This window comes from Leptosomus discolor, chromosome 12 (genome assembly GCF_034619465.1).
Source record: "Leptosomus discolor isolate bLepDis1 chromosome 12, bLepDis1.hap2, whole genome shotgun sequence".
NCBI classification, from domain to species: domain Eukaryota; kingdom Metazoa; phylum Chordata; class Aves; order Leptosomiformes; family Leptosomidae; genus Leptosomus; species Leptosomus discolor.
The window spans coordinates 9,874,444-9,888,196 of record NC_141402.1 but is presented as its reverse complement, the minus strand read 5'-3'; the positions used below and the strand labels follow the sequence as shown (position 1 = coordinate 9,888,196).

General features: G+C 47.8%; 1 pseudogene; it reads left to right on the top strand.

Moving 5' to 3' along the window:
* Positions 1 to 1,695: 1,695 nt before the first annotated feature.
* Positions 1,696 to 12,515, top strand: LOC147414611 (serine/threonine-protein kinase PAK 3-like; annotated as a pseudogene).
* The last annotated feature ends 1,238 nt before the right edge of the window (positions 12,516 to 13,753 follow it).

Here is a 13,753-nt window from a genome sequence, read left to right as displayed (position 1 = left end):
TCAGTCCAAATTTACCTTAACCACAGGTTCAGGCAGTAATACTGTTTAGCATTTTTTCCATCAGATGTTTCATCTCCAAAGTGTGATGCAAGACCTAATGAAGGAGAGATCGTGTTTAGGATGCAGATTTGTGTGCTAGTCATCCTGAAGCTGGCTGACACCCACCCTGACAGATGAGAAGACTTATCTCAAGAGCAAAGCTCTCTCCAAAACAATACAGCCATGTTTAGGTCCGATGTCAGTGACAGCCCATTACAGCCCGTGGAATGGTTGCAGGGAAGTGGGGGCTGGGGGGTTGAGAAGCAGCTCTTGAAGGAAAGCAGCGTTAATGCTGACAGTCCCTGCAGTGGCCCATTTAAAGTGGCACCTTCATGTTCGTTTCCTTTTCCAAGCCAGAGTTTTGAATCTCTGCAAACGCTACCTGAAAATCTGACTGGAAAACCATGCCCAAGAGCAGAGGGGTGCTCTCTTTTGGGCCATGTCAAGAGCAGGACTGGGCAGAGAGGGAGTCTGGCCAGACTGCGTACGGGGGGAGCAAGAGGGAGACTTGAAATAGCCCCGGGGCCTCGTCTCCCCAGCAGGTGCGCGTCGGGTAGGAGGGCTCTTCTGGGGTGGGTTTGTGGAAGCCCTTGGCCAAAGCCGAGCTGAGCTGGAAGGCAGGGAGGGAAGTAGGGTTGAGCCCAGAGGGACAGGGCTGGCAGAAGCGGGCTCCCAAGGAGGCCAGGATGAAAAGCTCGAGCAGGGACCATGGCTGCCTGGGGGAAGGTAGGACTGAGCAGAGGAGCCAGGATGAGGCAGAGGCAGGCTGGCTGCAGTGGTTCAGAGTAAAAGTGGTCATACTAGTAATAATCAGACGAGGTGGTGTCTTAGAGAATCCCGTTGCTCTTTGGGGCTACAGCTTCAGCTTTCTGATTTATCATTCCTGGCTGTCAGCAAGTACACCTGAATCTCACAGGTAGTGTCTCATCCACCTGCAGTGCTGCACTTTACAGCTGCACTGAGACAGAGGTCTGCAGGGGATCTAAAAGCCCTAAGCTCTGCTTATGACCCTGGGTGTATCCATAAAATACCGTAGAATGGATTGTTGTTTTTAAACCTAGAAAATAATTGCAAATCTAAACTGTGCTAAAGAATGGCATTTAGAGTTGCAAAATCAAAACTCATGGCGTTAGGAAGTGATAGGGCCGTATTTTTTTTGTGTAACCTTAGTAATCTTTAGTATGGCGTTTGATACGTAATGTACATTTGTGTTCTCTTTGAGTTATACAGTCAAGGGTAACAGCAGTTGCTGAAATAGTGATCAAAAATCACAGGATTGCTAAAGCATTACCAGCTGGTTTTATGTTTTCCCAGCAATAAAATCACTTCCTGCTTGCAAAATGTGCATGGATAATAATAGTAGTGATACACTAGGGCCATTTGAAAAGAACGTAGGTCCAGAGAGTGCTGCTAGAGATTTGTGGCTGATGGTTTGAAGACCAGTTTTACAGATTTACGAGGCAAAACGTATTTGGCCATGTGTCCTGTAAGCAGCAGCCCAGCTAGCAGAGAAATAGGGCATTGTAGTGTGAGTTACTGACCTCTTATGTCTAATAACAAGACAGCTTGGCAGAGCTCTGCTATGTCATTCCAAAGACACTCCCTCCATGTTCCTTCTGCTCTCGTGAAACAGACTGCTCAAATTAATGGTTTTCAATGTAATTTTAGGTGGCCTTAAAGCAAATGAATCTCCAACAACAGCCCCAGAAGGAAGTACTTATTAACAAAATCCTGATGATGAGGGAGTATCAGAACCCCAATGTTGTCAACTATTTAGACAGGTAAGTAGTTCTGGTACTATCACGTTGTCACGGTTTGAGGCTGGGCCGGCCACTAACGAATGACAGATGCTCTCTAGTAACCCCTCTCCCCTCCCAAAAGGGAAAAGGAGAGAGAACAAGATAGAGAGATTTTACGGTTTGGAAAAGAAAACTAAAACAGCTTTAATGGAACAATACCAATAAAAGAAAAGATAATAATAAGAATAAGGAAAAAATGAAATATATACAATATGTACAAATATATACAAAACCAATACTGAACCCAACTCCCCCCACCCTGATGACAATACATCACCACCACACTGCAGGGCTGGCACTGGAGCAGTCCCAGGCTGGACTCAGCAGCAGACAGGGATGGGGTACAGGAGCTGGACTCGAGCACTGGATTCAGGGATGCACGGATCAGTCCTCCTCAGATGTCGGCCATCGAAGAAGAGAGGAAGAGACGAAGAGAGCGAGACCCCCGTGATCTCTCAGCTTTATACTGAATATGACGTATATGGGATGGAATACTCTGTTGGTCAGGTTTGGGTCACCTGTCCAGTTCACTCCTCCCTGTAGGTGCGACCCTTTTCACTCCTGGCACCCCAACATGGAGTACAAGATTTAGCAGTGACCTTGGTCGCCTTAAGAACAAGTATAAGCAAGGGCCTCTCTGCATACCATTCCTTGGTACGAACTATAAACACCAGACCTTATCACTGCTAGGAGCAGTCACTGTCTGGAAAAACAGGCTGCTGTTTCAGAAAGTGCCATTAGTTACAGGGGACTTAACTGAAAAGTTAAAGCACTAAAACAGAATTAGTTCTGATTTAGCCCAAACCAGGACACACGTGAATGTTCATTTATGTGCTGCAAGCCAAAGATTAAAAACACTTCTGGTCTGTGGCAGAAAATTGACCTCTCTATTATTTATCCACTCATATAATTTATGGGAGAAGATTGTCTTTTGTCTGCATTAATCTTTTCTGGCATATATAGTTTGAAGACTGTTTTCAAAAACATGCATCAGCCATAGCTTACTAAAACAACAGCCTGTGAGTTCACTGCCTCTGTGTTGTTTTGTTGGTTTTTTTTAAAATTGGTCATATTTTCTGTGTCCTGTGATAAGTGCTGATAAATAATCGTAGAAATTACTTCCGTTGAGCTGTTCCTGCTGTTTTCCATTCCTGTAGATGCCAGGAAGACTAGGTTCTTGTTTCCAGAAACACGTAATTTGCCAGTTTTTAAATTGTTTTTCCTGTCTCTGCATGTATTTTCTGTAAGGTTTTCCAAACTATTGACCAATTTCTGTCGTCAGTGGTACACCCCTGCCTACCGTGGGCATCTATGAAAGTTGTGTTGCCTTGTTTCTGGAGTTAATCCTGGGATTGATGCATTAAGATGGTGAACCAGATGATGTGCTGTGTCTTGATTCCGGATTTATCTTTGCCGTTGGTAAACTGCATTTGTCCCTTGCTTGCCATCTGAGACGTAATTTTTCACGTGTGTGCCTTTCTCACATAGGCTGCACAGGTTCTAAGTACTGTACAGCCTAGAAGGAACGTCTAGTCATGTTATTCTGTCCTCACTTAAAAATGACCTGGAAAGAAAAGCCACTGGCAGTCTTTTCCATGAGGTAGTTTAGCTGTGCCTGTTCATCTCAGTGCCCTTATTTTCTTCTTTCAGCCACCTGGTCAGTGATGAGCTCTGGGTGGTGATGGAATACATGGCCGGAGGCGCTTTAACTGAAGTTGTTACACAGTTTTGTATGGATGAAGGGCAGATCGCATCTGTCTGTAGGGAGGTAAGGGATCCCGCGTGTGTTTCTCTGCCTCGAACAGGATGATACTGGTGGTAAGAACATGAGGGATTTCATCTTGAGAGCTCTGTTTCTGAGTTGCTTTTATGATATGGAGAAGAAAGGGCACCTTAAGTGAGCTGACTGCCAGTATCACTGCACTTACTGTAATCTGTCATTACACTCTTAAACACTGTTACTGTATTAGCTCTCTTTTTTAATTTTTTTAAATTTTTTTTTAGTTTTACTCTTCTCAGCTTTGCCTCTTTAACGATGTGACTGGAGCGTGTCTGTACTGCATTCCTTGCCTGTAAAAGCAAACATGCTGGTGGCAGAATTTTAAAAGAACAGCAAGGAAAAACAGAGACTTATTTGTCAGAGTCCTCAGCTTAAACGGATGGCATTCCACCTGAAATGGTGTTTGCTTCTGAAGAATGACTAAGGTGCTATTTCCAAACATGCTGTAGAGCCTGACAATAAAATCTTTGTCCTGCAGCCTCTCACCCAACAGTGATCTACTTCACACTGAAGGAAGGGACTTTCTCGTTTCCTGCAAACAATAGTTTGTCATACAGATGGAGATAGCACACTGACTGCAGCAGCAGCCATCCTGTCTGTGCTTTCAGGGGCTAGTCTGTGACAGTAATGGACATTTCTCTTTCCAAACCTGATACGCATTCCTTTGGAAAGTTATTACTTTAATAGGGTTGAAGCAGCAAGCTGTTCCTCCTGACAGCATAATATTCCAGGATTACTCAAAATTCATCTAGAAATTAAATCTTTTTGAGGCATTTCCTTCTTGTGTGATGAAATCAAGTCATTAATTTTTACCCTCATGTTTCCTGTTTATCTATCAGTGCCTGCAAGCCCTGGATTTCCTTCATTCCAACCATGTGATTCACAGAGCCATCAAAAGTGACAACATTCTGCTTGGAGTGGGCAAGTCTGTCAAATTGGGTAGGTATCCTTGGTCAGGCGCGGCCTTCCCAGGCTGTGGCACGGGGCTGCTTTTGACTCACGTCTAGTTCCCCAGAAGGGATGCCTGGGGTAGTGCGCTGACCACTGCTGCCAGCTGCTAGCACAGTTCCAACGTGCAGAGAGGCAGAGAAAGGAAAAAGGTGTCAAGAGTGGCTTTGGTTTGTGTGTGGCCCTTCCAGAGGGAGGGAGTTGCAGTCTAAAGGTTCAAGTCAATAAAAACCACTGCAGGAAACTTGAGGGGGGGGTTTAAGTGGCCAACTCAGTGTGTCCGTGGCTACAGCACTGAGCAAACAGAGCATGGCCACTTTTCCAGACAGATTCCACAACGTGTTCTTGGGCATAGAGTGGGGGTTTCTTTTGCTCGCTTTCCTAATTCAAGCTGCCTTTGACACCCCTTGTTTTTCTCCTCAGCTGATTTTGGTGTCTGTGCTTGGCTTACCGCTGAGCAGAGTCAACGGAGCACAATGGTTGGATCTCCATACTGGATGGCACCAGAAGTGGTGACAAGAGAAGCCTAAGGCCCCAAGGTGGACATCTGGTCGCTTGGGGTTGTGGCAGTGGAGATGGTGGAAGGACAGCCTCCTTACCTTGATGAAGATCCTCTCAGGGTAAGGTGCACATAAAATCAGATACCACTGTCTTTCAAATCTATCCCGTGTTAGTCCCCCATGAGACAAAATCCCAGCTGCATCAGCTGGAACCCGTTCCCCTACAGCCCGCTTCTAAAGCTGTCACTGGAGCACAGCAGCGCCTACTGTAGCTTTGGTGACGTCAAGGGGAGAACCTTCAAAGAGAAGTGACTTGTAGCCAGTTCAGAAACATGGCATTTCGGCCTTCAGTGGGGTTTGAAATATCTTGTGCAGTTTTGAACTCTCTTTGAGCTGTATTTCTGAGTGAAAGTGATTTTTCAGTGGCAAGTTTCTTCAGTTGGGGAATTTTTCTGAAAAGCATTCCGGCTGTGTCTGCAGGCAGAGAAGTCTTTTCAAACTCGGGTCAGTGCCGATGGCTTACCTGAGCCTATCAGGAGGCATCACTGCTTATAGAAATACCATAATTACTCATTAGCAAATGACTTTCTAAAAATGTGTTTTAGCACAGAAGCTTGTAGTAAACGAATGTATTTTTAATATTTTGAAGTTTTCAGTTTCATCTTCATTCCTTAAAATGAAATGACCAGCTCTTATCCCAAATGAGTGTGTAACAGTAGAGGAAGGTATACCAAGATAAAACCTCGAGACTGGTAGCTGAAACAAAGTTAGATGCTGCACAGTTAGTTCCTGATAGGGATGCAGGAATGTATGAGGAAATTGTGACCCGTGTGTATAGATACAGAATTTTTGTTAAGGCTGGAATTAAAATAGAGCATGACGTGTAGCTTTTCTTGTAGCAGTAAGGCCGCACTCTCCCTGGTCTATGGCACCCAGACTGTGTGCTGCAGGCTGAGAGAAGAAACTGCAGAAGGGTCAGGACATACCCCCAGGCAGGCTACTTAAGAAAGGACAACAGCTACACTGGTCAGTCCTCCACTCTGTTTGAACAAAGGTTCCTGAGTTTTTCTGGAATCCGACTTCTCTTGGTTTTGTAGGTGCCCCGGGGTGTTTGGTTCCAGTGCACAGAGGAGGAGTGGTGTGCGCTGTGCCACCTTGTGAGGGCTCACCTTTAGAGTTCGTGTTTGCATCTGACCTGCCAGTTTGAGGGGGGGGCTTTTTGGTTCGGGCTTTAGCTCACCTTTCAAGTTTGGGTTTGCATTTGAGCTGCCTGTTTCAGGGTGAGCTTTTTGGTTGGGGCTTTAGCTTCAAGTTTAGACTTCTGGTTTGCATCTGAGCTGTCTGTTTCGGGGTGAGCTTTTTCATTCAGGCTTCAGCTCACCTTAGGGTTTGGGTTTGCATCAGAGCTGCCTGTTTTGGGGTGAGCTTTTTGGTTCGGCTTTTAGCTCACGTTTAGTGTTCGGGCTTGGATTTTACCTTCCTACTGTAGGGTGAGCTTTTTGCTTTGGGCTTTTAGCTTACGTTATGTCATTTTATGTTTAGACTTCGCGTCATTTTGTGTTTAGATGTGTGAAATGTGCTTATCTGATTCGTGTTAAAAATATAACGCATCTAACTTGTCGTGGACAAACATATTCATTTTTCGCATATACAGAGGAACAAGGAGCAACATTTTGGCATTATGAGAGCTTAAAATTGAGTCATGTAAGTTTATCTCTAAAGAAAAAATTGAACGAGATCTTAAATCAATCCCAGGAACTTTGAGAACACGTAAAAAAAAAAAAAAGGCAAAATAAAACACTAGTCGAGTCTATCATTAGAACAGTGATAGCTGGAGACAGGCTTGTTGGACTATCTAGTCAAATTAAATCTGATGCTGCCCATCATTGGTGGCACATCTCTTCAGGATACTCACCCTCTGCAGAAAAGGCATTGAATGTTTTAATTCACCCACTTTTAATATTGCTGGTGTTTGTCATTGTACTAACAGTCGCCATTTGCCTTTTGTGGTGTAAGATAAAGAGATTGCCTATGAGAGTTTGGGCTTTGCCTAAGGTAATGAAGTATGAAAACTTAGAACCTTTGTAAAGGAATTTACAAAGTTTAAAGAAAAGGGGGGAATGAAAGTGAAAGAGCTAAACTCTGACAATCCCTGGCTTAGGCCTCACTGTGATCTGTTTAGTTTTGCTTGCATCTTTGTTTTCCTGAGTTTTTCTTCCCCCACAAGGATGGTTTTAGCGATTGGCTGAGCAAAGTTGGTAAATAGATAACATCTTGCCTGACACCAAGGAGACAAAGCTATCTACAGGTACCAGGCATTAAGGGAACACCCAGCAAACATCTACAGGGCTGCTTGTTACAAGAGGAGGTTGCATCAGAAAAGGGGTCCTGGCTTGTGCTCAAGAAGGAAGATTCAACTAGCGTGAGGAAGACTATGAGCAACCACCGGAAGATGAAAAGACCCTAACCCTAAATTTACTGTGCATGCTTGGACCGTGTAGATGAACTCCGGGAACTCGTCACCATAAGACTGCCCTTCTCAGGAAATCTAATGAATATGTATGAATTTTGTGTATATGAACCGCTGTGTTTTGCTAACCCATTGGAGCACTCATGGTGGAGCATCCCCAGTGCTGCCCAGTGCTGCAATAAAGAATGCCTGCTTAATAACACGCTTAATAACACTCTATTGTTAGTGAGTTTTCATCTCAGAATCCTTACCCAGCCGCACCTAGCCTCCCACCTCAGTGAGGAGTGTTAGAAAACAAGGGGGTTTGGAAGCTCCGAATTTTGAATCAGTACTTTTGCAGATCCAGGATGCTAGAAACCATGTTAACCAAGCCATTTACCTGCTTATGAACAGACATGTAAACTACCAGTTCAAAACAGGCTCGGAGGTTCTCAAGGTGAGGAGAAAGCCCTCTCTACTTGGGTAGGAACATGCATTTTTCTTCCCTCCATTGGTTGTTTTAAACACAGTTAAGGTGCATTGGAAATGGATTCCCCAGTTGTATCCATATGTACCTGTGTCAAGGAGTATCCATGTGACCTCCTGTTTGATATGAATCTATGCCAGTTTAGCATCAGTAACAGGGTTATACATCATGGCGAATGGTAATCTGAGCAGTCAATGCCCTGTTGCACAGTGATGGTATTCTGGGATCATCTCCCTTGATCTTTTTTGGATCGTGTGGCTACACAGCTCATGCTCTTCCCTGTCAGTCAGTGCTTTTGGGGAGAGAAGAAATGGGGCAGTAATCAGCAAACAAAAGATTACAGTTAGTACTCATGATTTACTGATGATTTGAGAGTGACTTCTCACTTGCTGGTAGTGGTTACTGCAGTCTGATACAGAGCAGTAAAGCCCAGCACTCTGCTTGGAAGTGCTATCTGAAGCTACCAGAGTTGTGACTTACTTGTTAGACTCCATCACAATATCAAATATGAGAAAGCTAAACCTTTTTAGTCTCCACGTGGGCAAGGGCTTCTAACAGGAGGCAGCTAGGTAATAATCCTACTTCCTTTTTACTTTGGGGTGGAAGTAGGGGGGATAAATTAGTCATAATACAAAATGCCTTCATCTTAGCAGCCATGAGCTCTGTAACAGACATATGTTGCTTCCCACTTTTTTCCTGGAAAAGGAAGTCTACATGAATAGAGCCTTGGCAGAGTGGTTTCTGGCAGGATTGGACTCACAATGAGCTGGTTCTTTTCTCTAGTGCCCCAGCTCATAGGTGGTTATGAACAGGGGGGACCCATTCAGCAGTTGTACTTGTGATGTGGGACGGGAGAACTAGAACACAGATTGCTGTTTTTCCTTAATGCCCGCTCTTCAGAAGAGGCGATGAGTTTGTCAGTGCTTCTGTGGCATCAGTAATTGATCTCATTTTCTTTTCTTATTCTTCTGATGAGTAACTATTTTCTCTTCAGTCCTTGGTGTTTAAACACTCCTGGCCTGTCTCACAAGTGTCTATGATGGTGGTAACAGTTAAACTGCAATTATGTGGGAGCCTCCCCTTCCCAATAAGTCCCTGAATTTGTGCGAGGGGGGTTTTGGTGGTGGTGTTCGTGAAGTTTATAAGCATCCCTTATTGTTTGTGTTTTACAGGTGGTACCCGAGCCTCAACGTGGCAGCCGGCAGAGGTAGGATGGGTGGGCGGCTGAGGTAAAGGAGGAGGAGAGAGGAATGGCCGTGGGCAGGCTGTGGTTTCGGGCGGTATCTCAGCACGTGCCTTTTGTTTTGGCTTTTGTAGGTCATGCACGTAGCCTCAGAGGGGCGAAACCGCGCACCGACCAGCGGCCTGAAGAGGCGAGGCAGTTGTCAGCTGGGCTGGTGTCCGAGAGCGGAGCGTCCTGCGGCAGTTCGGTCAAGCGTTTCTGTTTGATTGTGCAGGTGTTACGCAGCTGCCTTTGGAGTTGGGTGAGCTTTTGAGGTGGTGAGCTAAGGAGCAGCAAGGAGGAGCGTGGGGCTGGTGATTTCTCCCAAGCGTGATGGTATTTCTCTGTCTGTTGCTACCTTAGGTGCCGCAGGCGATGACGGCTGCTGCGTCCAACACGGGAATTGGTGCGGAGCAGTTGAGTGGAAGACCACGTTCCTTTTGAGGAGGAGGGTGTTTGGAGGAGGTCTGTGGTGACCCGTGTGTTAACTACCGCTGTCAATGGTGTGTGGCATTTTTTTTCTGCAGGCGATGAGGAGGAACGTGGTAACTGCAGGAGTAATCGGGTTAGTTGATGTGGTTTCTGTTGAGGGTGGATGCAGGTCCCCAGCCCTCTGGAAGCGAAGCTGAGGGACCGGGGACCATTGTCCTGCAGTGCGTAACTTTGATTTCAGTTGGAAAAGAGATTTTCCTGGAATGGGAATCTTTCTCCTTCAAAGAAATTGCGTTGTACGAACTGCCTGTCAGAGTCTGTGTGCTTGGCTGTAGAAGTCATGAGCAGAGAGACTTTTTGCCCTCTTTTGAAAAACAAAACAACAGAAAAGTCAATTTGTTTCTGAAGACCAAAGCATAGCAGGTGTTCCAGAAGTGGATGGCATCGCTGGTCTTTGGATTCTCAGTTGCAACGGTCAAGATATGATTAAAAAATGTTCCTCTGCGTGCTTTGGTACAGCCAGAAGCCTTAGCGCATCTGCCAGTCCTGTTCGGTGGCCTTACCCATTGCAGCCCTGGGGATTTGAATTTCTTTTTTTTTTTTCTTTTTAACAAGTAAAACCATGTGGTGGATCTATTATTTCACTGATCTTTTCCTATCATACATGAAACTCTAGAGAAAGTTAAAATTGGATAATTGGCAGAATGACTAACGCAGTTTAAACTCGCTGCTGAATCAGTACAGCATGTAGTTTATGAGGTGTACCCAAGCGGTCAGGGGTTTCTCTAACTCATCCAAGCCAGAGGCAGCTGCATGTTACTGGGTTTCTTCCCTGTGTTTTGACAGCGCTCTGAAGTACTTCGTTTCTAATCATGTGACATGATAGAACAAGGTGTGTGGGGGGGGGCAGAGTCAAATAACAACTGTGTATTTTGGAGACAGGTGTAAGCATAGATCTAGATGGGGGTGTACGGCCTTGTCCTGCAGCAGCGCTGTAAGGAAGGGTGTCAAACATGAGCAAGAGCAGTTGTTTTTCTGCTAAGAATGTGTTGGAAATTGTATCTGTTTGTCTTACTATGGAGCGTTAAGTATTCAAATCACTCTGGTTTGTGGAGGATGCGTCTGTATTTCAGGCTGGTCTCCTTCAGTTCGACTGCTCTCCTGTCCCTCGTTCTATTGAATTCCTCTCCTTTCTTCTGTGTTATTCTTCTAATGTGCTGAACTATGGTTGGGGCCTTTTGTTTCCCGATGTCTTGCTGTGAGTGTCCGGTGCTGCGCAGCAGCTCCCCACCCAGGTTTGCCTGCCGGTCGCTCAGCGCTCTCGCCCCGCGGGGCCAGCTCTGTCTCCGTCCAAGGGCTGCCCCGCAGGCACAGCAGCCACGGCTGTCCGGTGGGGAAAGGGGCAGCTGTTGCTCTGGGGAGCCCGTCCGGGCGTGGTCTGGGATGGGGAATGTGGCAGAGCCGAGCGCCAGCAGGAGCCACGGCACTATCCTTTGGCGGATGCCCCCTGCCCCTCTGCTGTGCGGCAGCCGGCGCCGATCCAGCGTGGGGCAGGCATCGAGCGTGGATTCTGTCTTGTGGGCTGTGGCAGGTGAGTGCTCGTCTGTGGGTTATGCTGAGGGGAGCCTTTGGTGTCGGTCATCCCCCACCCATCTCCGGGTCCCCCTGTACCCCCAGTGTCAGAGAAAGACACAGGTGCTGCTGCCCCGCTGTGACCGCACGGGAGTGCTGCCTCCGCGTGGGGGGCTGCGGTAGTGCAGCACGGGATACGCGCATGCGCGCTGACGGCCCTTTGCGGCACTCTCTACTGCCACCATTTGACTTAGGATTGGGTACTGGAGAGTGGTACACGCGCGTGTGCGATGACACCGATTTGTGGCTCTTGCTGCTGCCACCCTGTGACCGAAAAGCGGTACTGCAGCCCCGGCGGCGCTGCCGCGCTCCCTGCTGCCACCCTGTGACCGAAAAGCGGGACTGCAGCCCCGGCGGCACTGCCGCGCTCCTTGCTGCCACCCTGTGACCGAAAAGCGGTACTCCAGCCCAGAAGGCGCGTTCCGAGCTCCCTGCTGCCACACTGTGACCAAAAAGCAGCACTGCAGCGCAGTGGCGTACTGCCGCGCTCTCTGCTGCCACCGTGTGGGCAAAGACCGGTACTGCAGCCTAGAAGCCGCGCATGCGCTTTGGCGGCGTGCTACCGAGCTCTCTGCTGCCACCGTGTGAGCAAAGCCAGGTACTGCAGCCTGGAAGCCGTGCATGCGCTTTGGCGGCGCGTTGCCGCGCTCCTTGCTGCCACCCTGTGACCGAAAACCGATACTGCAGCCCCGAAGGCACTGCCGCGCTCTCTGGGGCCACCCTGTGACTAAAGAGCGGTATTGCAGCCCTGGCGGCGCTGCCGCGCACCCTGCTGCCACCCTGTGACCAAAAGGCGGTACTGCAGGCCTGGGTGCGCGCTGCCGCGCTCTCTTATGCTACCGCCTACAGTGGGTGGGCTGCGCACTGCACGCTCTCCCCTTTGTGCCCTGTGGCGGCCTTTTCCCCGGGGGATGGTGGGAAGGGCGGGGGGGGGGGGGGGGGGCTGGGGTAGATGAGCCCCGGACTCTGCCCAGGGAGCTCCTTCTGTGCGAGGTGATAGCTGTGGGACTGGGCAGGGTCCAGCAGCACCCACAGTAGAGAGTGCCCTGGGATATAGCTTGGGCTTTTTTTTTTTCGTCAGCAACTCTTACAGAGTGTTCAGGGGTGACGAGAGGGTTTTAAAACACACAGCTTTTTTAACTGATTTTGTTGTTGTTGTTTTGTTCTAGGTGCACTGGATTCTCCTGGAACTCAACTTCCTACAGGATGGCAACTTGTTTTTTGTGACAACTGTTTGTGACCCTATTTCCCTTCCTAGGACTGAAGGTGAGATTATCGAGCAGCATGAGGATGTGCACCACGTCTGCACCTGTCTATCCCCCCCCATCCCCCTGTCTGAGCCTTCAGGTGGGGTTTTTCCCATGCCACCCCAATCTTTGTGGCCTTGACTCCCCTGTGTGTGCCTGGTCCTACTTCCCATGTCCCTGCCTCCCATGGGCGTGCCTTGCCTGCTTTTTTTCACGGTAGGGACGGACAACGACAAGAGTATATGTAAGAAGTCAGTCTTTATTAAGTTGCAAAAGCCAAGATGGCCGAAATGGTGCAGCAGAAAAAACATACCTTTTTATAACCTTTCTTATCTGTCCACCTGTTCATGCACTAAGGCTGCTAAAATGATTCGCTCAATAGCTCTGTCCATTCACCTCTATTCACATACTGATTGGCTGGAGCTCCTACTGTATTTCCCACTGTTATCTACTGTTCTCTTGCAAAGTTACTGCTCTGTGGTATTTACTTGTTCAGTCTCTTCTTACTCAGTCTCTTATCACTTCCTCAAACTTGTTTACAACATTCTTCATTCACTTCTTCCATCTTTTCAAGGGTATACTGGAATGCTGTCAAGGTCAACTTCATCTTCCTCAGTCAGGTTATCCCTGACAGCTTTTTGTACCCACTTTATGGGTGTGCATAGCTCATACCCTGTCCTCCCCCTGTGCACCTGCCTTACCCCTCCCCCCGCCATGGGTGTGCCTTGCACCTGCCTGCCATGGACATGCTTTGTCCCCCCCTTGTCCCTGCTCCATGCACCTGCCTTACCCTTACCTCTCCAAGTACTGCTGCTCCAAATGTACAGCACCAATAAACTGTTTGCATTCCAAACTTTGCTCTGGCACTTCCTTGGGCCCCAAATCCCTGAGACTACCCCCAAAATGCCATCACCAGTAGATGTCAGGGGGAATGGGGGGCACCCAGCAGGCACACCCTAAAGTCTCATGGTTTCCATCAGGCTTTCCCAAGGGCAGGGGTGGGTGGGAGAGTGGAAAAGCAGTATCACTTTTTATATTTTCTTCCTACATCTCCCTCTTCTGAGCTCCTTGTCCCTGGGTGTTTGTTCTTGCCTGTGGCCTCTGTTCCCGATGGGCTCCAGGTGTGGCCAGTGGGGCTAATGAGAGGGCTGGCCCTGCTGTGGACTATAAAGGGGCTGCCTGAGGGAGCTGGTAAAGGGGAACTGGCTGAGGAGGGAG